Raw genomic sequence first — 22,086 nt, forward strand, 5'->3', positions numbered from 1 at the left:
CTCAGCAGTCATGTTATTTTTTATAGTTGGTGCATCTTTTTATTGCTTCCAGTTCTGTAGCCAGAATTTTATTTCTTAGAAGCTCAAGTTTCTCTAAGGCCACCTAACATAATATGGAAAGCTCCTTATGTACAAAACTTTGTGCTAGGAATTAAGGAAGAACACCATAAAATCACTTTTTTTTTTCTTACAGTCCTTTTCTTACAGTCCTAAACTTATGGTTTAGGTCAGATTTATAGTTATATCTCAATGTTCAAAAGAGAGAATTCCAAGTAGGCTCCTCGCTGTCAACACAGAGCTTGATGCGGGGCTCCAACTCATGAACTATCAGATCATGACCTGAACCCAAGGTCATGAACCTGGGTTCATGACAAGGTTCTAGACAAGGTCTAGAACCTGAGTCTAGAATCTGTAAATTCTAGACTTTATCTTTGATATGCCAGCTTTTTATTGGTTTTTTATATGGTTTTATATGGTTTTATATGGTTTAGGTCAGATTTATAGTTATATCTCAATGTTCAAAAGAGAGAATCCCAAGTAGGCTCCTCGCTGTCAACACAGAGCTTGATGCGGGGCTCCAACTCATGAACTATCAGATCATGACCTGAACCCAAGGTCATGAACCTGGGTTCATGACAGGTTCTAGACAAGGTCTAGAACCTGAGTCTAGAATCTGTAAATTCTAGACTTTATCTTTGATATGCCAGCTTTTTATTCAATAGTATTAAAGGTAACATAACAGGATGGGTTTCTTTGTATATTTATTTTTTGGTACTCTTCACTAAAAAGGCTTTCATGTTGGCTATGTATAAAGTAGCAACTGTAACTTTTCCTTCTCCAAATTTCTGAGACACTCCTTTTACTGAAGTCAAATACTTTCTACTATAATTAATTGATTCATCAAGTACTGACAGAATACCTTTTCTAAATATCAGACATAATACTAAGATATTTGGTTTAAACAATAAATGTGGTAACTGCATTATATTTTTAATCCCACCATTTATTTATTTTGTGGCCTTTTCAATCAGATGAACATAATTTTTCTTTTCCTTCCTTTTACTTACATATTCCTTTTGAACTAAGAAAGCACCATTTGTAAACCCCGTATCACAACTTATGATGGAATATAAAAATATGTCCCACGTGTAATTAAGATTGTATGATCATTTTGTTTGTTGTGGTTCTTAACTACTGAATACCCATAACAATATTCTGAGGAGGCTTGTTTGTTTGCTTGGCTGTTTGTTTTTAATTATAGACTCAAGAGTTCTACTTCAGGTCCACTCATTGAATCAGAGTATCAGTGAGGTTGATGTGCAGCAGTAGGTGATCTTTTAAAAGCTCTGCAATGAAATCTTATAAGGATCCAGTGTTGAGAACCATTGCATATACCTACTGTGAAACATTTCAAACTTTATGCATTAATAGACCTTCTTCCCTGTTACTTTCTTCTAGGAATTACTAGATACATTATTAACACTCTATTTCCTAGCTGTTGTCTTTTGGGATATATGGTTTTAGAGTTTTATTTGGCATGTATCGTCTCTATCCTTAAGATTTCTGACTCTGCATGAAAGCCTTTTGAATTATCTTTAAATATTTTAATGGTCTTATGTTACTTTTACTCATTTTTGTGATGGTTTCTATAGATGATGACTGTCTCCATGAATATTTAACCAAAGAAAAGTAATAAACTAAGGTAATTCTCTGCCTAGTTTAATACCTATTTTATATGGTGATTCACATGGCATGTTTGTTTTTTTTGGTAAATATTAGGCCGATTAAAATACAATAAAAAAATTTTAAAAGCATCTGTTAAACTCCTTCAAAGTGGGTAGAATTGTCTTAAGTAATAAAATATAGGTTCCTTTTTATGATGATTATAAATAGCATACCTGTTGAGAATGTAGATTACAAATTACAAATGTTTCATTGTGTCTCTAGTAGAGTATTGTGGAACACACAGAAGATTTAAAAAAAAATTTTTAATGTTTATTTTTGAAGGTGACAGAGTGTGAGTGGGGAGGGGCAGAGAGAGAGGGAGGCACAGAATCTGAAGCAGGCTGCAGTCTCTGAGCTGTTAGCACAGAACCTGACATGGAGGTCAAACACACAAATCATGAAATCATGACCTGAGCTGAAGTGGGATGCCCAACCAACTGAGCCACCCAGATTCCCACACACAGAAGATACTGATGATAATAAATACTTTCTCTTTCTTAAATTCAGTTTCTTATTTATTTACTTACTTATTTGTTTGTTTGTTTATTTTTTTCAGATTTGAAATCTAAGGGTTTTAGAATAATGCCTTATCCTTAGTGTCAGAGATGTTGACCTTAAGAATGGAATTTGAAACTTGGTTCTTTTAATTTGTTGCATGAATTGAACCCTCAAAGCTTTGTCTCTATCAATAGTAAAGTAATAATAATAATATTTATCTCACTATTATTTTTAGGAGTTTCAGTGGGATAGTATAAGTTAAATTATCATGGTTATTGCTTGGCAAATTACAGGGAACTTTTTAAATATCTACTTCACAACTTAGTATTGTACTTATCATTATAGCTATTAGTTTGAATGAATAAATTCTCATAACCTCATTAGGAGACTAAGGTAAGTGGTCTATTAACTTTATGAACAAGGGGGAGAAGGCTTACAAAATATGCTTTGTTACTATTTCAGTATAGGTGACTCACAAATCTTCAAACATTGCACTGTTACACAAAATGACTTTCACAGGTCATTTTGTAAATAGTACTTGAGGTATGCTTGGGTTGCAAGGAGTAAAATGGGGGACATTAGTCTGACACAACATATCCTGTGGAATCAGAGTGTAACTTTTATTTTCTCATTTAGCTTTCATTGAGTGAAGAATACAATTTCAATTGAGCACTGAATTGGAGATTCAGAGACCTGGGGTTTTATTACCAGCTCCATCACTGACATACAGTGGGCCATTAGGAAAAAACTACTTTTCTGCTTTGAACATCAGAATTCACTTCTTTAAAATAGAAATAAATTTAGTGGCTTGGAAAATAATGTTAGATTTAACAAATATAGATACATTCCATATTCTAGGGCATTTAATTTAATGAAATTCATGCTGTGTTCATAATGCACACATTATGCACACACATATATATATGCACATATATATAATATATAAATATTTGCTATATATAATATATATATATTTGCTATGTGTATATATATACATATATACTTGCTATATATAATATATAAATATTTGCTATACATAATATATAAATATTTGCTATATAGCAAGTAACCATATATATATATATATATATACACACACACACATACATATATATATATAGTGATGATGATAAATAAACAAACTACATAGGAAAGTATATTAGCCACTGTAGCCATATTTTTGAAATATGCTATGTGCTATTATGAATATGGAAGAACAAATTTATCTATCCCCTTCAAGAGCATGGCCAGCCATCCAAATTAACCCTTTCCAGTGTGATCCAACCTGGCACCAGTACCCAAAGAAGCTGACCTGAATGCTCATGTTTGATCTTGGTGCTTGAAGGCAGCGATATCGTTCAGTATTTGTATGATTGAGTATGCACAGATGTATGTTAGTGTATTTGTAGGTCCCCAAACTGGGGCTCAATAGGGTGTATATAAAACAAGACATAAATGGGTTTAGCTACAGAAAAAGTGGGATGAAACAAGACAGGGAGAGGAACAATTTCCTTCAACAACGAGTGATTCTAAACCAGTCTTTAAACCCATCAGGAGATTTTGTAAGAACAGAGGCCAGGAAAACGTATAGAAGCCTAGGGAGATGGATAGCGAGACACAATAGGGAGCTGATTAATTGTTCCCTGATACTTCTGTGGACATGCTATGGTGAGAAGGCTATGCATGTGAAGACAAGTATAATAGTAAACTGGGAGGAGGCTTTTTCCAAGTCCTTAACCAAAGAGGAAGGAGATTTTAATCAGGTCCAAACTGACTCAGTTGTGTGGCACTAATCAGGGTGAGGCTGTAACTTACTATCCTGAGCAGAAGAGAGTAAGGCATTGGTCACCAGAAAAGGTCAGTGAATAACAAATATAGTGATATTTCTGGTTGTTAATGTCTCTGAGTTATTTATGCATCCTATAAACATGGATTTACATGGTTTTAACCCACTAGATAAAGTTATGTTTAAAAACACATATTTAGGGGCGCCTGGGTGGCGCAGTCGGTTAAGCGTCCGACTTCAGCCAGGTCACGATCTCGCGGTCCGTGAGTTCGAGCCCCGCGTCGGGCTCTGGGCTGATGGCTCGGAGCCTGGAGCCTGTTTCCGATTCTGTGTCTCCCTCTCTCTCTGCCCCTCCCCCGTTCACGCTCTGTCTCTCTCTGTCCCAAAAATAAATAAAAAATGTTAAAAATAAATAAATAAATAAATAAATAAAAAAGAAAAAAAAATAAAAAACACATATTTACTGGGGTGTGTGGGTATCTCAGGCGGTTAAGTGTCCGACTTCAGCTCAGGTCATGATCTCATAGTTCATGGGTTCGAGCCTCGCATTGGGCTCTGTGCTGACAGCTCAGAGCCTGGAGCCTGCTTCAGATTCTGTGTCTCCCTCTCTTTCTGCCCCTCCCCTGCTCATGTCTGTCTCTCTGTGTCTCTCAAAAATAAATAAACAAAAAACACGTATTTATTATTAAATAAGTCTGGAAGATTAAAGTGGCAAAAATACTGAAGAGCAATCTAAAGAGAAGAAGCAATGAGATATCACTAATTTAATGCAATAAATCACAACTCCAAAAAGAGAATTAAAAACTGTGGGGTATCTGGGTGGTTCACTAGGTTAAGCATCCGACTCTTGATCTTGGCTCAGGTCATAATCTCACAGTTCATGAGTTCAAGCCCCATACTGAGTTCTGTAACAATGATGTGAAGCATGCTTGGGATTTTGTCTCTCCTCTCTGCCTTTCCCTGCTAATGTGCATGCTCAATCTCTCTCTCCCATTCTCTCTCTCTCTCTCTCAAAATAAATAAACTTGAGAAAAAGGCAGAAAAAGTGCTAAAAGATATCTGTTTTCCATAGAAAGGAAATTCTATTTGTCTTTTAAATAATGGCAGATGTAACTGGATAGACTTTTTTGTTGTTGTTGTCTTTTAAATAATGGCAGATGTAACTGGATAGACTTTTTTGTTGTTGTTGATAGGGACGATTCGTCTGAAGCATAGCTCAGAAAATATAACAAAATTCAGACATGTTAAATTGAACATGAAAATAAAAATCCTTCATTTTACATTTATTTGCTGAGTGCCTACTATGTACCTGTCATCAGTCTAAGCTTCAGGGTAACAAATAGAACATAGATATTGGCCCAATCCTCATGAGCTTTACATTATAGTGGGAGAAAGATAACAGTAAATAAAATTAATTAAAAATCAATAAAACAATAAATAAACAGAAAGTCTATAAACCTAGATTACACTTGTGAAGGACAATAACAAAGTTCTATGTGAAAATTATTTTAAAAATTAGCCTTCTAAGAAAAGATTAACGGATTGATTTATTTATATTTTTACCAACTAACTTCTGGGAAGTTGGCAGTATGTTCACTCATCCCTGTATCTTTCTCCCTCCCAACCTCTCTGTATTATGGAATAATATAACAAAGTGAGGCATAAAAACCACCCTCAAGTGAAATCCATCAAACTGTCCCTGAATGTTCCAGGGGAGAAAGCAGGTATCAAATTATATTATCCTTAGTGCTCAGGGAGATCCAAGTAACCAGAGATTCCTACGTAATATTGGCTTTTTTTCTTACTTGCAAATGCCAATCAGTGAAAAATATAAACACCACCAGTACATTTTGGTGCCACTACTTTGATTTATGCTAAGGTACCACCAATTTTACCCATCATTGCTTTTGTACCATCATTGCAAAAGTAAACACATCTCTTCCACAAGGTCCAAAAAAATTATGAAATTCAAAAACATTACTCAACACTTTGAATATTTCAGTGCCACTTGTGCTTGAATGCCAAACATTCATATAAAACAAGATCTTCCTGGCTGCTTAGTTGGTGCCCATACCAACTAAATCCAAACAAATGAGCAAGTCCAGCCATATCTGTAGATTCATTGATTTGTAAAAGTATAATTCTGAAGATACTATCTCATCTCCATGCATGCAAGCAAAATTCTCATTTGACAAGATGCTGTAACATTGAAAATTGACACTGATGTGTGTGCTTTTACTGAATTTTTGTCAGTAGGCTTTATACAATGTCAATGGTCCAAAGCTTTATTAAACTCCAGCTACCATGTGGTCTTCTCCAGCCAGTGAAATATGATAATATAACCTGTGATATATTTCAGTGTCTTCTGAAACTCTAGTTTGAAAAGCTATTACAAATAGTTTTCACTGTTAAAGAGTTCAACCGCACTATATTTTAAACATTTATTCTTTTCTTTAACTTCTAAATGTTTGGTCTCAAAATGACATTGCAACTTAACTGTCACTATAAAACCATTTTTAAATATTCTGCTTCAGAAGATACAATAAAGTGGGCCCCTGGGTGACTCAGTCAGTTGAGCTTCTGACTCTTGATTTCAGCTCAGGTCATGATCCCAGGGTTATGGGAAGGAGCCCTGCATCAGACTATGCGCTAAGTGTGGAGCCTGCTTAAGTCTCCGCCATTCTCTCTCTCTCCTTCCCCTCTCCCAAGCTCATGCTCTGCTCTCTCTCTAAAAGAAAAAAAATGTGCATATATATATATATATATACACACACACACATACATATACATATATGTATATATACACACTCTATATATATACACACATGCACATATAATAAAGACTAATATACAATAAAGAAATAAATATAAAGAAATACATATGTACAATTATTAGCATATATAGAGATGAGGGAAATAGCATTTTGTCATAGTTTTATTTCTGGGTTATAGTTTTAACCAGGTTCTTTGGAATAGATTTTTCTCATTCATGAGTCAAATAATATGAAAGTTTTATTTTTCTCAGCATCTTTACATATAGAAGGTGCATCTGTGGGTTGAGAAAATGAATGTTCTTATATCTTTTTAGTGAATAATCATTCCTTAAATATAAAATATCTTTCCTTAATTTCAAAATATTAAATATTTAATATTAAATTAAATTAATATTAAAATTTTCAAAATATTAAATATTCTAAAGTAATAAGCTTTAGATAATAATTAAAAGTTTAGAATGTTTTTCAAAAATTTTAAAATATTATGCAAATCCAGACAACTTGAACTTCTTTTTGTATTTCTATATAGGTACAAGGAGAATTTCAGGGTATCAACATAAGATTTATTGGATCATAATGATTTTACAAATATTATAAAAAATATAAACAGCGAGACTAATAGAAGTCTAAGTACTAGTTAAAAGTTTACTTAAAAGATGAAAATGAACATATTTATATGATAACATTAATTTTAGGAAACAAGAATACACAAGCACGTGTTCCATTAGCAGTAAGAGCAAATGACATCCTACATGGCCTGTGGTTTCTGAAAAAGTTGACCATATACTTGTACATGAATAAAAGTAAAAGGTCAAATAATGTGTTCATATTTTTATGGAAATAGTTTTGGCCTTGAAGAACTCCTGAAATGGTCTTGGGAACTTCCAAAGCTCTTGCTTGCCCTTCTGGAAAAGAGGGAGTGACCCGTGAGTATATTAAGCTGAATTATAGAACAGTACTGACAATTACAATTTGCACATTTTCTCTTTCTCAAAAACTTTTCAATTCAAACTACATTCATATTAATAAAGTCACAAAAATATTTTCCAAGGAAAACATTGATCCACATATCTATATTTATACCTACATGTGTATATCTGTGTGTGTTTGATTTATAAGAAGAAATTTCTGCTTTTTCATATCACAATTGACTTTAACTGTAATGAGAACATGAACTTAGTTAAATTTTTTGGCAAATAAGAATAAATACTAACTTTATGAAAGTGTTTTTTCATATGACATCCATGTATGCTATTGACAGGGCTTCTAAAATATTGTCTTGGGCGGCACCAAAAAACTCTGCAAGCACAACATGCTAAGAATACCAGTCCCACAGTTGTAAAAATCATCTCTTCAGAACAAATGCCCAAATGTGTAATCAAGATGATAGAGTCAGAACAAAAGAATGACACTTTTAGAAACAGCGTGATAGTCACTGAATTGTTAAATCGTGTGCTCTGGTATAGAGGGCCTTTAACTCTAGTTCAGTTACCCATCAAATGCTTAAATATATTCTACAGCCTCCTGACAAGTTCAGTCTCTGCTTAAGTGCCTCTGAATTAATGGAGAATGTGTAATTCTTTAGTTTGTTATTTTTATATGGCACCTTTGCTAAAAGTCTTTCCTTCTATAGAGCTGATATTGGCCTTTTCCTTCCCATGTATGCCCTTTCATACTAGTTTGATCTTAAAGACACAGTAAGACAATAACTAGTTACACAAGCTTTGAAAGTCACCTAAGTGATCTAGCTTCACTCTTCCATAATAAATACTTGGATTTAATTATCCTTAAGGTTTCTTTAGGTTGTTCCTGCTCTAAAAATTGGCAGTTTTCTTTCTGCACACATGCACGTGGGGGCACACACACACACACACACACAAATGAACACATACCAAGTGTGTGATCTTACATTATCTTCTAATCTTTGGGATTATAATTTCCTTTTCTCTAAACTGTTAAAAATTCTATCTACCCTGTTTTTTTCATGGGGTTATTTTAAAACAGAAAACATGGTGTAAGTGAAAATACTTGATAAGTTGTGAGTACTCTACGTAATAGCAATGAAAACAGTAACTCATTTAAAATAAAAATTAACATTATGGAAAATGAGGAAATTGAAGTAATAAGTAGCATTTGCAACAGTCTAGTTACTCAAAAGTACAATGTATTGATATATAAAATAATAGAATTTGGGGTATTTCTGCCTTTACTATGATAGAATAAGATTGTAAGAGATTGACTCATCAGCAGATAACAGCTATATACTCTGGAGAAAACGCACACATGCAATTCTACTTGATGACTCGGGAGAGTGAATGAAAGCAGATATATATTGGAGGTGACTTGGAATTCTGAAGAAAAGTCTTTCATGGATTAAGCTTCCTATTTTTATGACCTGAGCCTGAAACTAGCCACAGTCACAGGTGCAAGGTGGTAAACAGCAGCTAAAGAACTGGAAGACAAAGCCCAGGGTGTCAATATCCTCTATAGGATTGGAAAAGAAATCCTGAAGAGGAAAAAGCCAAAGAAAGGAGCCCTAAACTGTAGACTCTACCCAAATTTCCTGATTGACCCTAGGACCATGCATACATGGAGCAAAATCAAAGTAGCTTCCCTTAAAGTAAAAGGACTGAACTGAGATCTACAATACAACCCACTGCAGGTGAAACAGAATTTACAGTTTAGGTCCAATCAATTTAACTGTCTGCAAAAATAAACATATCAAGAATAATGGTCAAAAACATACCAAATTGGTGACTTAATTTTACAACTTCAAGAAGTTTGGTGAATCACTAGTAGAGTAAATACAAACATACTGCCTGGTCACATCAAAACAAATTTGCTTGAAAACCAAAGAGAAAGAGGATCCTGAAAGCAGTTAGAAAAAAAGAGGATTTAAAAGACTATAGTTTTCACATCAGATACAATTAAGACCAGAAAACCATGGATCAAATCTTTGAAGTACAGAAAGGAAGAGTACCTGGGTGGCTCAGTTGGTTAAGTGTCCAACTCCTGGTTTCCGCTCAGGTCATGGTCTTGGGGTCAAGGGATCAAGTCCCATGTCAGGCTCTGCCGAGTATGGAGCCTGCTTGGGATTCTCTCTCTGAAACCTCCCCGGCTCACACGCACACATGCCCTCTCTGTCTCTCTAAAAAAAAAAAAAAGAAAGAAAGAAAGAAAGAAAAAAAAGAATTTGAAGTACAGAAAAAAACAAAAAACCTGTTAAACCAAAATTCTAGTCCAGCAAAATATATGCTTCAAGAAAGAAGGTGAAATAAAAATACTTTTGGTTAACACAAAACAAACAAAAATAAAAAACAATAAGAAAAAATCACCAGCAGGTCTGCACTTCAAGAGGGTGGTTCTTAAAGCTGAAAGGAAGTGTGATACCAGAGGGAAACACAAATCTTGAGAAATAAATGAAAAGTATCAGAAATGGAAAATATTCAGGTAGGTATAAAGGATGCCTTTCTCTTTATTTAAAATGAGTATAATGGTTTAAAGCAAAAATTACATTTTCTTGTGAGGTATAGAATGCATGTATTGCAATATATTTGGCAACTATAAAATAAAGATTGTCAGGAGGTGGTAAATAGACATGTGTTCTATTGGAATCACAAATATACAAACACAGCTAGACAGACAAATAAATATAAATTTCTGTGTGTTAGTATACATACATATATCTCCTGGTTCTGTCCACTGAGAAGGTACAGAAGCAGTGACATTCCTCATTCATATCCAATTAGCATGTATAGCTCCCAGATCGTGGTTCTAAATGTCATTCTCAATAAATGGAACCAAGGAGACGTAGTTGATTCCAAATCTGGGACAGAAAAAAATACAAGATGAGCAAAAAGCACATTTTAGTGCCATAAAGTATGAGAGTGCTCAGAAAAAGATGGAACCATGTTAAAAGGACACAGGAAGCAACCTAAAAGAGTGCCCAATGGCCAAATCCCAAATAGTCTGGCAAAAAAATAAGTAATGATAGTATTATTGTGTAATCTATGCAACAAAAATATTCCACTAATACACGTAAATATAAATAAATAATACTTAAGGGATAAGGTAAAGTTCTTTCTTACAGGACAATTCCAGTTAATAAATGTATAATAAGTGAAAGAAATAGAAATTCTATTTCTATTTCTAAATAGAATTTCTAAATTCTATTTCTATTTCTAAATAGAATTTCTAAATTCTATTTCTAAAATGAAAGAATAGAAATTCTAATCTTCATTAGAATTTTTGCAGGAAAGATCACTGATGTATGCTGAAATTACTGGATGAAAGTCTGAGGAGAAACTCAGGATATTTGCATAGTCACAAGGTATCTGCTCCAAGACACTTATTACCAACAAAAGGAAAGACTGTAACTTTACAGTGGAGAAATTAAACAGACATCACCTTAACCAAATGATCATAGTTAACATTACAAATAATAAGACTTGTCGACATTATGTACCCCTTGAGAAGGGAATTTTGCTTCAGTGTTATTCTTGCCAAGAATACATAACTTCAATCTAATCATGAAATAACATTAGGCAGACACAAATAACCAAGAAGCTGTCTTCAAAATCGCCAAGGTCATAAAGCATAAGGAAGAGAGGGAAACTATCACTCCTTTGGAGGAGACAAAAATGAGAGACTCAACATACAAATGGACAATGGCCAAACCATGTATAAAAGTAGAACTCTGACCGACAATCTGCAGCCACTGGTCTAAGAAGTCAGTCCATTATGTGTAATAACCAGTCTAAGAAATCAAAGTCCTATTAGTAACAATCACTCCAGAAAGCCAAACAGCACCCCCATAGCAACTGGCCCCCAAAAGCCAGCCAGATGACTATCTGACAGCCTCCATTATTCTTGCCCCAGCTTCTAAATTAGAACCTGGAAAAGCCAATTATCACCCCCTAAGGAATCACATCTGATACCGAACTTCTGGTATCCCACCTACCGCTTCCCTATGCCAACAGCCTCAAATCAGAGCATACCCAAGTCTATCCTTTTTTTCCTCCATAAGCTTTCTCATTCTTCTGCCCATCTTTGAATCTCTGCCAAGTACAAGTGATGGTGGCTGACCGCCGTGTTATAGCAAGTGCTATATATAGCTTTTGCTTGTTCTTTTTTTAAAAATTATTTGTATGTTTATTTATTTTTGAGAGAGAGAGAGAGAGAGAGAGCAGGGAAAGGCAAAGAGAGAGGGAGCACAGAATCAGAAGCAGGCTCCAGGTTCTGAGCTGTCAGCACGGAACCCGACATAGGGCTCGAATTCACAAACCATGAGATCATGACCTGAGCTGAAGTCAGACACTTAACCGACTGAGCCACCCAAGTGGCCCTAGCTTTTGCTTGTTCTTATTTGGATGGTCTTCATTTATTTCCACAAAGGAAATGTGACAACCGAATACAATGTGGGATCTCGGGATAGAAAAATGGCATTAGTGTAAAAACTGGTGAAATCCAAATAAAATCTCCAGGTTAGCTAATATTATTTTACCAATCTTATTGTCTTAGTTTTGATTATTGTAATATGATTACAAAAGATGCTAAAATTAAGGAAAGCTCTGTGAGGGATCCTTGGGAACACTCAGTATTTTGGACTTGGGAGAATTTTCTATGTACCCAAGTATTCTCTCAAAATAAAAAGTTAAATCATAAATTTCTAGAAAAACACCAAAAAGAGAAAATCTTTGTAATTTTGAGAAACAATAAATAAATAAATAAATAAGCCATAAAAATACATACTTGGCTTTATCAGCAAATTTTGTTTTTATCTTCCAAAGACATGGTTAAGAAAACAAAAACATGGGGTGCCTGGGTGGCTCAGTTTGTTAAGCGTCTGATTTCAGCTCAGGTCATGATCTCATGGTTCATGGGTTTGAGCCCCACATGGGACTCTGTGCTGACTGCTCAGAGCCTGGAGCCTCTTTCAGATTCCGTGTCTCCCTCTTTCTCTGCCCCTCCCCCACTCATGCTCGCTTATGCACGCACTCTCAGAAATAAACATTAAAAAAAATAAAACAAAACAAAACAAAACCAAAATCATGCCAAAGATTGAGAATGGATATTTGCAATATGTATATTTGACAAAAGACTTTTAACCAACATATATGAGCAGCTTTTATGACTCAACAATAAAAACAAAGACAATGATCGCTTCTCAGCCTTTTGGCTAAGATCAAGTGTAAAAACAAAGACAATGAAAATGATAAAAAAAAAAAAAACTTTACTGACACTTCACAAAGTAATATAAAGTAATGGCCATAAGTGCATGAGAAAATGATTAACATAGTCATCAAGAAAATGTAGATAGAAATGAGAGCTACACATATATATTAGAATGGATGAAATAGAAAAAAATAGTAATACCAAGCGTTGGTGAAGATTTGTAAGAATTCTTGCATAATGATGGTGGGAACGTAAAATTTGATGACTACCTTGGAAAACAATTTTACATTCTCTTAAAAATTTAAATATACAACTAACATATGACCCAGTCGTTCCACTCTTATGTATTTACCTGGGAGAAACAAACAAAGACTTGTATGTGCATGTTATAGCAGCTTTATTCAGAATAGCTCCAAACTAGAAATAGCCCAAATGTTCATCAGCAGATGCGTGGTTAGAAAAACAAAACAAAAGAAAACAATTGGAATAAAGAAATTACTGATGCATGCAGTCACATGGGTGAATCTCAAAATCATTTAGCTGAGTGAACAAAGCCAGACATAAAAGAGTACATGCTATATAATTTCATTTACATAATTACAAAACCTTTATATTGACAGAAAACAGAACAGTGTTTGGCTGGGTTGGAGATAGAGGAATGGATTAACTACAAATGGGCACCAGAAACTGTTTGGGGGTCATGGAAATAGTTTGTCTTTTGATCGTGTTGGTAGTTTCATGGGTGTGTACATCTGTCAAAATTCATTTCATTGTATACCTGAGATGCATGCAGTTTGTTGTACCTAAAATATACTTCAATAAAGTTGATAAAAATAAAATGAAATAACAATATTATTTAGAATTTAAAGGAGTTTCGGAAGTCATTTAGTAACCTTCCTTGAGGAGAGAAGCTTGGTTCAAATCCACATCTTTTGCTTCCCAGTCGATAATGTATTATCAACATAAATACACATATGTGTACATCTATGCATGACAATTCAGGATAGTATAGGATAGTATATAAAACTTTATCTCCTCTCATTTCAATTCTGAAAGCAGCTTATTCTCAAGTATGCACTGCCTGGACTGGCTACTATATCTTTCTTGCTAAAAGGGGAGGGGAAGGCCCTGCATTCTCAGAACATATTGGTTTGTCTGGATTTTCCAGAAATGATAGGAATTCCTATTAGGATATATTTCCAAGACGTGGAAATGTTTTCAGTAAGTCATGAGAAGTTTTGGCTCAACCTTCTGTTCAGTTCATGCCTTTTGGGCTTCACAGAACACTCGATCTACAACATGTGCTAGAAACCTGGATGAGGTTATGATTGAAAACTTCTGCTGTCTATCATCTGCCACTTTGCTTTTTCCTTCATTCAGTGGTCCATGTCCACCTGCTTGGGAAAAATAAACCTCAGAGCAGCAGCAGAAATGAGAGGCATAGGTTAACCCTTCTCTGGTGTTCAAGCAGGCCTTCATGGCCTCTCTTGTGTCCGGCATATCTGAGCTACTCTCAGAAACCCCATCTTGTCATTTGCAGCACTCTGCTCAAAGGAGAAGCGTTTGAATGTTATTTTACATGGCACACTCTAACAGTTATCTGGAACAAAAAAGTTCAGCTCAGCTCAAACATGTGACAAGAGCTGTCTGTGGACCATGCAAAGGGTTACTAAGCCCTTAGGGGGCTTAGAGCCCTGTAAGGGAGAAAAATGCAACCACTTTTATGGATGGAGACATATGTTGGATATCTTGGAGGTATGTGCAGGATGCTCTTTCTCCCTGTCAGACTGAATAAAGTGTAACAGAGGGATTTTGACAAAGAAAGGTGTAAACTTTATCTTGAAAAGTTAGAAAAGGGCAATGTACAACTGTGCACTTTTTGGGTTGTGAGTGTCCTCAGTTGTGAAGTGAATGCTTGGATAACCATATAACCAATGCTACCACCCTGTCCTTTGATGATGAGAGCAGTCTGTCCTGTTCAATAGGATTATGGGATGGGTCACCTCTACAGTCCAACTCTTGGAAATTACTCTGTGTTTATAAGTCTTAGATACTGCCGGCTTTCTTTCAGGTCTCTGGGACTCTAACAAGGAGAGTTGTTTCCTCTAATAATTCTATCTTCCTGCATGTGGCTGTATCTGTTCTCAAACTTTTGGCTCATCCTGCTAGGTCTTTACAAAGATGCAGATGTTTCTTAAAAGTGGCAAAAAGATCAAAGAGACTTTTTGTGCCTGATGTGCTGGAATGGGTCTGAGTTCTGTTAAATCTAATTTGGACATATTAAATAAAACCAGAAACTGGTGGTTTGCAAAGGTTGTTGGTGAAAGTATGGAGATTCAAAGGTCAAAATTACAAAATTCATAGGTTGAAAATGCCTATGAACTGTATTTTTCTTTTTAATTGTATCTAGAGATAGAAAACCAACAAAATGGATGCTGTTCCACATTATAGCTGATGTATTTTAGAATATTAGTGCTTCTGTGATTAATTAGCCCAAGTCCATGGACTATTGCTTGCTCTTCTTTTATTCTACATGTGACAAAAAGTGTATTTGCCAAATGTAATGATGACTCAAAGCAAAATTTAATATACAAACACAAAATGAACATTTTCTTCATGCAAAGCACTGAATAGGAACCGAGGAAACAAATAGAAGCATTATACAGTTCCTACCCAAACGGAGGACACATACTGGAGGGAATAATAAAATACTCATGTAACTGCAATACACATAAGTCCCATAAAATTGTACAAAAGGTTTATTGAGTCTGAAGAGAAAGAGCTCAAATCCAGTTCATTTAGATAGATTTGACCTTTGATGTACTTAAACTACTTCTAATGCTGGTTTCTCCCTCCATCCTTTAGGTACCTGCTTTGAGCCTCAGGATTTATGTCAAGTGTTTAGTAACCCATATAAGGTTTTGAATGCTCTTTAAGGTGTTTGCAGATATGACCTGTCTCAAGTGTGTTTGTGCTTTGAAGCTATAAAAATCCATAGGAATGAAACTATTGATATAATAGGTATAGGGGTTGATGAGTAGGTCCTTGACTCTCATCCTAACATCTTTTAATTCAACCATTATAAAAATAGTGATAGTGTGGCCTTGGAGCAGGTGAGCACTCTGAATGCATCCTATAGTTCTCTATTTTAAAAGCTCTAGAGGGGCGCTTGGGTGACTCCGTTGGTTAAGCATCAGACCGGCTCAGGTCATGATTTCCCAGTCCGTGACTTTGAGCCCCGCTTTGGGCTCTGTGTTGTAACAGTTCAGAGCCTGGAGCCTGCTTGGGATTCTGTCTCCCTCTGTCTTTGTCCCTCCCCCACTTGTGCTTTCTCTCTCCCTCTCAAAATAAATAAACATTTAAAAAAAGCTTTAGAGTATTAGTTGCTACCTTTGGTTTAAACATTTCTCTCTGAAATTTGCATTGTTCTATTGCAACTGAGCCATAATTTTCTTATAGTTGAGACACACTAAAATTTTAACCTAAGTGGAAAGGAAGGAACATCTGATAAATAGATGACACTTAACACACGGAGTTTTGACAAGGGCTAGTATAAGGGCATCTGGTAAGCAGACTGGACAGAGTTATTCCAATATGAGTGGAAAGGAAATTTTGGATTTTAAAAGATCAGGAAAAAATGCACATAACTGGGGAAAAAACAGCAACTTGAGAACTGGGTTCAGAATCTCTTGATGTGTACTTTACTCCTACTATCTAAAATGGTCCTAGGCACCAAGAGAGAAACCTCATGAGTTTCTTTCACTTCTAAAATTCTATGATACTATGATCTGTTTCTATTTGGGTAAAATTTACATACTTTATCATTATATTCAAGTGAAGCTCTGTATTTGAGGGAAAAAGATACTATAATTCATTTAACTTAATATTTACTGAACACCTGGTGCTTCAGGCTTTGTGTGCTATGCTGAAGACAGAAGAGCAAGTGGTCAGGCTCTCAGTTGGACAACGCCCTAGTGAAGATCTAAATAGTCGTTAAACATGTAAACCTACAAAAAAAAACCCCACAAAAAACAAAAATTATTGCAGGTCATAGATAGAAAGGTAGGCATTCATGGGGTGCCTGGGTGGCTCAGTCGTTTGAGTATCTGACTTCGGCTCAGGTCATGATCTCGCGGTCTGTGAGTTCGAGCCCCGCGTCGGGTTCTGTGCTGACAGCTCAGAGCCTGGAGCCTGCTTCGGATTCTGTGTCTCCCTCTCTCTCTGACCCTTCCCTGCTCATGCTCTGTCTCTCTCTGTCTCTCAAAAATGAATAAACATTAAAAAAAAATTAAAAAAAAGAAAGGTAGGCATTCCATTTTCATGTTAAATATTCTTTTTCATCTTTTTCTCAACACTTTCATGGCTTTTCAATATTTGGAGTGAAAATGTTTCTCGTATTAAGAAATTGATCCTGGGGCGCCTGGGTGGCGCAGTCGGTTAAGCGTCCGACTTCAGCCAGGTCACGATCTCGCGGTCCGTGAGTTCGAGCCCCGCGTCAGGCTCTGGGCTGATGGCTCGGAGCCTGGAGCCTGTTTCCGATTCTGTGTCTCCCTCTCTCTCTGCCCCTCCCCCGTTCATGCTCTGTCTCTCTCTGTCCCAAAAATAAATTAAAAAAAAAAAAAAAAAAAAAAAAAAAAAGAAATTGATCCTTGGGGAACCTGGGTGGTTCAGTCAGTTGGGCATCTGAATCTTGATTTCAGCTCAGGTCATGATCTTATGGTTTGTGAGATGGAACCCCTCATTGGGCTCTCCATCGACAGTGTAGAACCTGCTTGGGATTCTCTCTCTGCTCCTCCTTGCTCACACACACTCTCCCTCTCAAAATAAACTTTAAAGAAAAAAGAAATCAATCCTTTTAAGAGAAAAAAATAACTGTTAAAAACTGTAGGAAATGACCCAGGTACTATCACAATACTTCTTTAAAAATTTGTTTTTCATGGGGGTGCGTGGGTGGCTCAGTCTGTTAAGCATTTGACTTCGGCTCAGGTCATGATCTTACAGTCTGTGAGTCAAGCCCCTCATAGGGCTTTGTGCTGACAGCTCAGAGCATGGACCCTGCTTCAGATTCTGTGTCTCCCTCTCTTTCTGCCCTTCCCATGCTCATGCTCTCTCTCTCTCTCTCTCTCTCTCTGTCTCCCAACAATAAATAAATTTTAAAAAAGTTTTTAATAAAAATATTGTTATTTGTAAATGATGGGCAAGAATGAGATAGAAGGAATGTTTTCAGCATAGTTAAACAGGTAGCATGTGATGAGATGGCCAAGAGAGTTTACTTATTGGGGTAACAAATGAACACCATTTCATTAGAAAATAAAGACTGTGGGGTACCTGGGTGGCTCAGTCGGTTAAGCAGCCAACTTCGGCTCAGGTCATGATCTCATGGTCCGTGAGTTCGAGCCCCGCGTCGGGCTCTGTGCTGACAGCTCGGAGCCTGGAGCCTGTTTCAGATTCTGTGTCTCCCTCTCTCTGACCCTCCCCTGTTCAAAAATAAACTTTCTCTCCCTGTCTCAAAAATAAAAAAAAAAATAAAGTTAAAAAAAAAAGACTGACATAGATTCTGGAAATGAATTAATCAAGAATAAGAGAAAAGGCTCAAGAATAGGAATATCCATATGTTTTATAAGGGACAGTAGAGAGAGGCTGGCCAGCTGAGAGAAAGGTTTGTATTAGATGATATTTAAGAGAAAGTTCCACCTCTGCTGGACTCCTGCCATTAACCACCACACATCCCTTTTAAGAAGTTTCCTATTTACGGAAAGTTGACACCCACCCTCCTATTGCTGTCCCCACCCTCTTGTTTCTGTCTTGTCCCCCAAAGGTCCCTTTATTCCAGCTGCTAAGTAGGTGGCCTCTAGGCATAGCCCAGTTTGCTGAGCCATTGCCCAGATGGGGTTGTTAAGTCTAATTTGTGATATGGTAACAAGTATGACTTGAAAACCTGGACACTCCTTAACTGTTCATCTCCCTTTGTCTTCAGACAATAAGAAATCTACTATGTACCTGGATTTGAATTTAAAAACCTGTAAAATCTAAAAATTGAAAACTTTTTTCTATATGTATAGTATTGAATTTTATAAGCCCTATCTAGAGTAAGGACAGGATGTCTGAGTCAAATCTTGGTCTGAATGTTCACTGGCTATATGTCCTCAGGCAACTTAACCACCTTAGGTGCATCATCCATAAGATAATCACTGTACCTCACTCATGTGGGGATTCTTATATTAAATGAGAAAAAAAAACACCTTACAATATCATATGTTTAATATAATATCATACATGTTCACCTATTAACATGCTTAAAACTTTCCACAATGTCCAAGTTTTGTCTTTGATCGAGAGAAGACAGGGCCAAGTACTTCTTCAGTTCTTTCATCTTTTCTTTCTTAGTTTTTCCTATTCAATATCATAACTGGTATAATGCTTTGACCTTGAGTAAACTGGTCATATTTTATTCGTTGGCATAAGTTACACAGCCTCATTTGCAGGATCATGAAGTTCTCCAGAAAATTCTGTTGTTCGTCCCCATAAATTTTAACAAGTAGGTGAGCAAGAAAAACAATGATATTTAGAGAAAAGAACTTTAGGGGAAGTCCTTTGACCTTTGGAACAAATTTACCTTATTCTTTTTGGTTGTTTAAATCACATAAGCTGCACTTACATTTCACACATGTTTTCCAGGAAACTGTATTCCTCATACATTTTAATTTTAATCAATATGTCAACTGAGACAAACATGTGTTGAGCATATCAGAGTCAGTCTGAATAATATACATATATATGTGTGTATATATATATACATACATATATATATATATATATATATATATATATATATATATAAAACCTATGATGATAATGGATTTTAGTGAAAAACCAAGTTTTGTTTTGCTAAATAACTACTTGGAGTAGTTATGCCTTGATATTGGATTAGAGAGTTTACACAGCCAGAAGCAAACTCAGACCTGAAGAGAATAAGCATCCTTCCCTGCCTCAGGAATGAAAACAAAACAGAACAACAAAAACATCCCAAAGGTAGCACAGGGGTCAATGCTCCAGATGAAAACAGAAATGTTTCTTCGGAATGTACATTTTAGGTAATTTGATTTAGGTAAATGACAGAAGAGGCAACAAACTTCAATATGAAAATGCCAGTTACCTTTGTAATGAGAAAAGATATAGCTTATTTTTTACTTCTTATAACAATGAGAAAGTTAAGTAAATTTTATGGGACTCTCACTTTCAGCTGTATACTTACTTATTAAGTATTCATAAGGTAATTATTAATAATATATATTGGAAACAATTAACAAAGCTTTTTAAGAAAAATGAGGCTGTTGGATCCTTCAGTTATTTTTACTGTCTGAATTTACCTATTTCAATCAAGCAATTTATTACTGTCCATTGAGGGGACTAAGTATATGAATATTATTATATAGTAATCTTGTGTTGATATTTGTAATATCAAAGAATGCTAAAACAGAAAGTAGTCTAGAACCACTCTGAGCTTTGCCACCTTCCTGAGTTTAGATTTTATTTTATTATTTTTTTTTAATTTTTTTAACGTTTATTTATTTTTGAGACAGAGAGAGACAGAGCATGAGCAGGGGAGGGTCAGAGAGAGAGGGAGACACAGAATCTGAAACAGGCTCCAAGCTCTGAGCTGTCAGCACAGAGCCCAATGCGGGGCTCGTACTCACGGACCGCGAGATCATGCCCTGAGCGAAGTCGGACACTTAACGACTGAGCCACCCAGGCGCCCCCTGAGTTTAGATTTTATAGATTGCATCTCAAAATTGGGAAGGTGTACGTAGATGAGGCAGCAAAACAAACTTTTAAATTTTTCTACCTTTTCTTTCATGATATCATTAGTGATGTCTTATAGAAATCTGAGATTGCTGGGCACCTGGATGGCTCAGTTCGTTAAGCATCTGACTTTAGCTCAGGTCATGATTTCGCAGTTTGTGAGTTTGAGCCCCGCTTCTGGCTCTGTGCTGACAGCTCAGAACCTGGAGCCTGCTTCTGATTCTGTGTTCCCTCTCTTTCTGCCCCTCCCCCGCTCACACTCTGTGTGTGTGTGTGTGTGTGTGTGTGTGTGCGTGTGTGTGTCTCAAAAATAAATAAATATTTTTTAAAAAAATCTGAGATTGCTCAGAAAGTGGTATATCAGAATATTATGATACTATGATTTGCTTTTTCACTGCGATTTAAAGAACTCTAATTAACTGGTGTATTTACAAGATTCCCTGGAGAAACAGAACTAACAGAAACTAACTAACTAATATATATATGAAAGAGAGAGAGATTGAGAGAGGGAAAGACTGGTGTATTTTAAGGAATTGGTTCATATGATTATGGTAGAATCTGGCAGGTAAAATCTTTGCAGGGCAGGCCAGTAGACTGGACACCCAGGGAAGAGTTGCTGTTGCAGTTTGAGTCTGAAGGCAGTCTGGAGAAGGAATTCTCTCTTTCTCAGGGAATCTGTCTTTTTCTAATTAAGGGTTCAACTGATTGGATGTGTCCCACCCCATGGAAGGTAATATGCTTTACTCGGAGTCTATTAATCTAAATGTTAATCTCATCTAAAAAATACCAATAAAAAATATTGGCGTTTGACCAATATCTGGGTACTGTAGCCTAGCCAAATTGACACATAAAATTAACCATCATCAGCTCCAATGGTGAAACTGAGTGGCCTATTCAGAATAACCAAATGAAGGATACCTGGTAAAGAGATGAATAATGTACTAAAAAAAAAAGCTAGATATTAATGCATGTGTGTGTGTGTGCACGTGTGTTTATTCACACACACTTAACATATGCCTGACATTATACTTTGGCCCAAACTCAGAACGATAAACTACAAAGTTGAGATAACTGCTTAATTGATATCCTCCCATTTTACCATTATATATAAAGAATACTATTTCAAAACAGTAAGACTTAGAACTGCATTTTTATTTCTTTCTCACATGTTTCCTGAGTATTGTCCCATTTAGGGTATTGTGGAGTAATTGATTGTAATTACTAATGGTAATTAGTAATTACTAATTATTGATTACTCATAGAATGCTTGATTACATATTAATTGGCTACTCTTTTCTCAGACTTCCTTTGAATTGGGGGCAGTCC

This window comes from Neofelis nebulosa, chromosome 6 (genome assembly GCF_028018385.1).
Source record: "Neofelis nebulosa isolate mNeoNeb1 chromosome 6, mNeoNeb1.pri, whole genome shotgun sequence".
NCBI classification, from domain to species: Eukaryota; Metazoa; Chordata; class Mammalia; order Carnivora; family Felidae; genus Neofelis; species Neofelis nebulosa.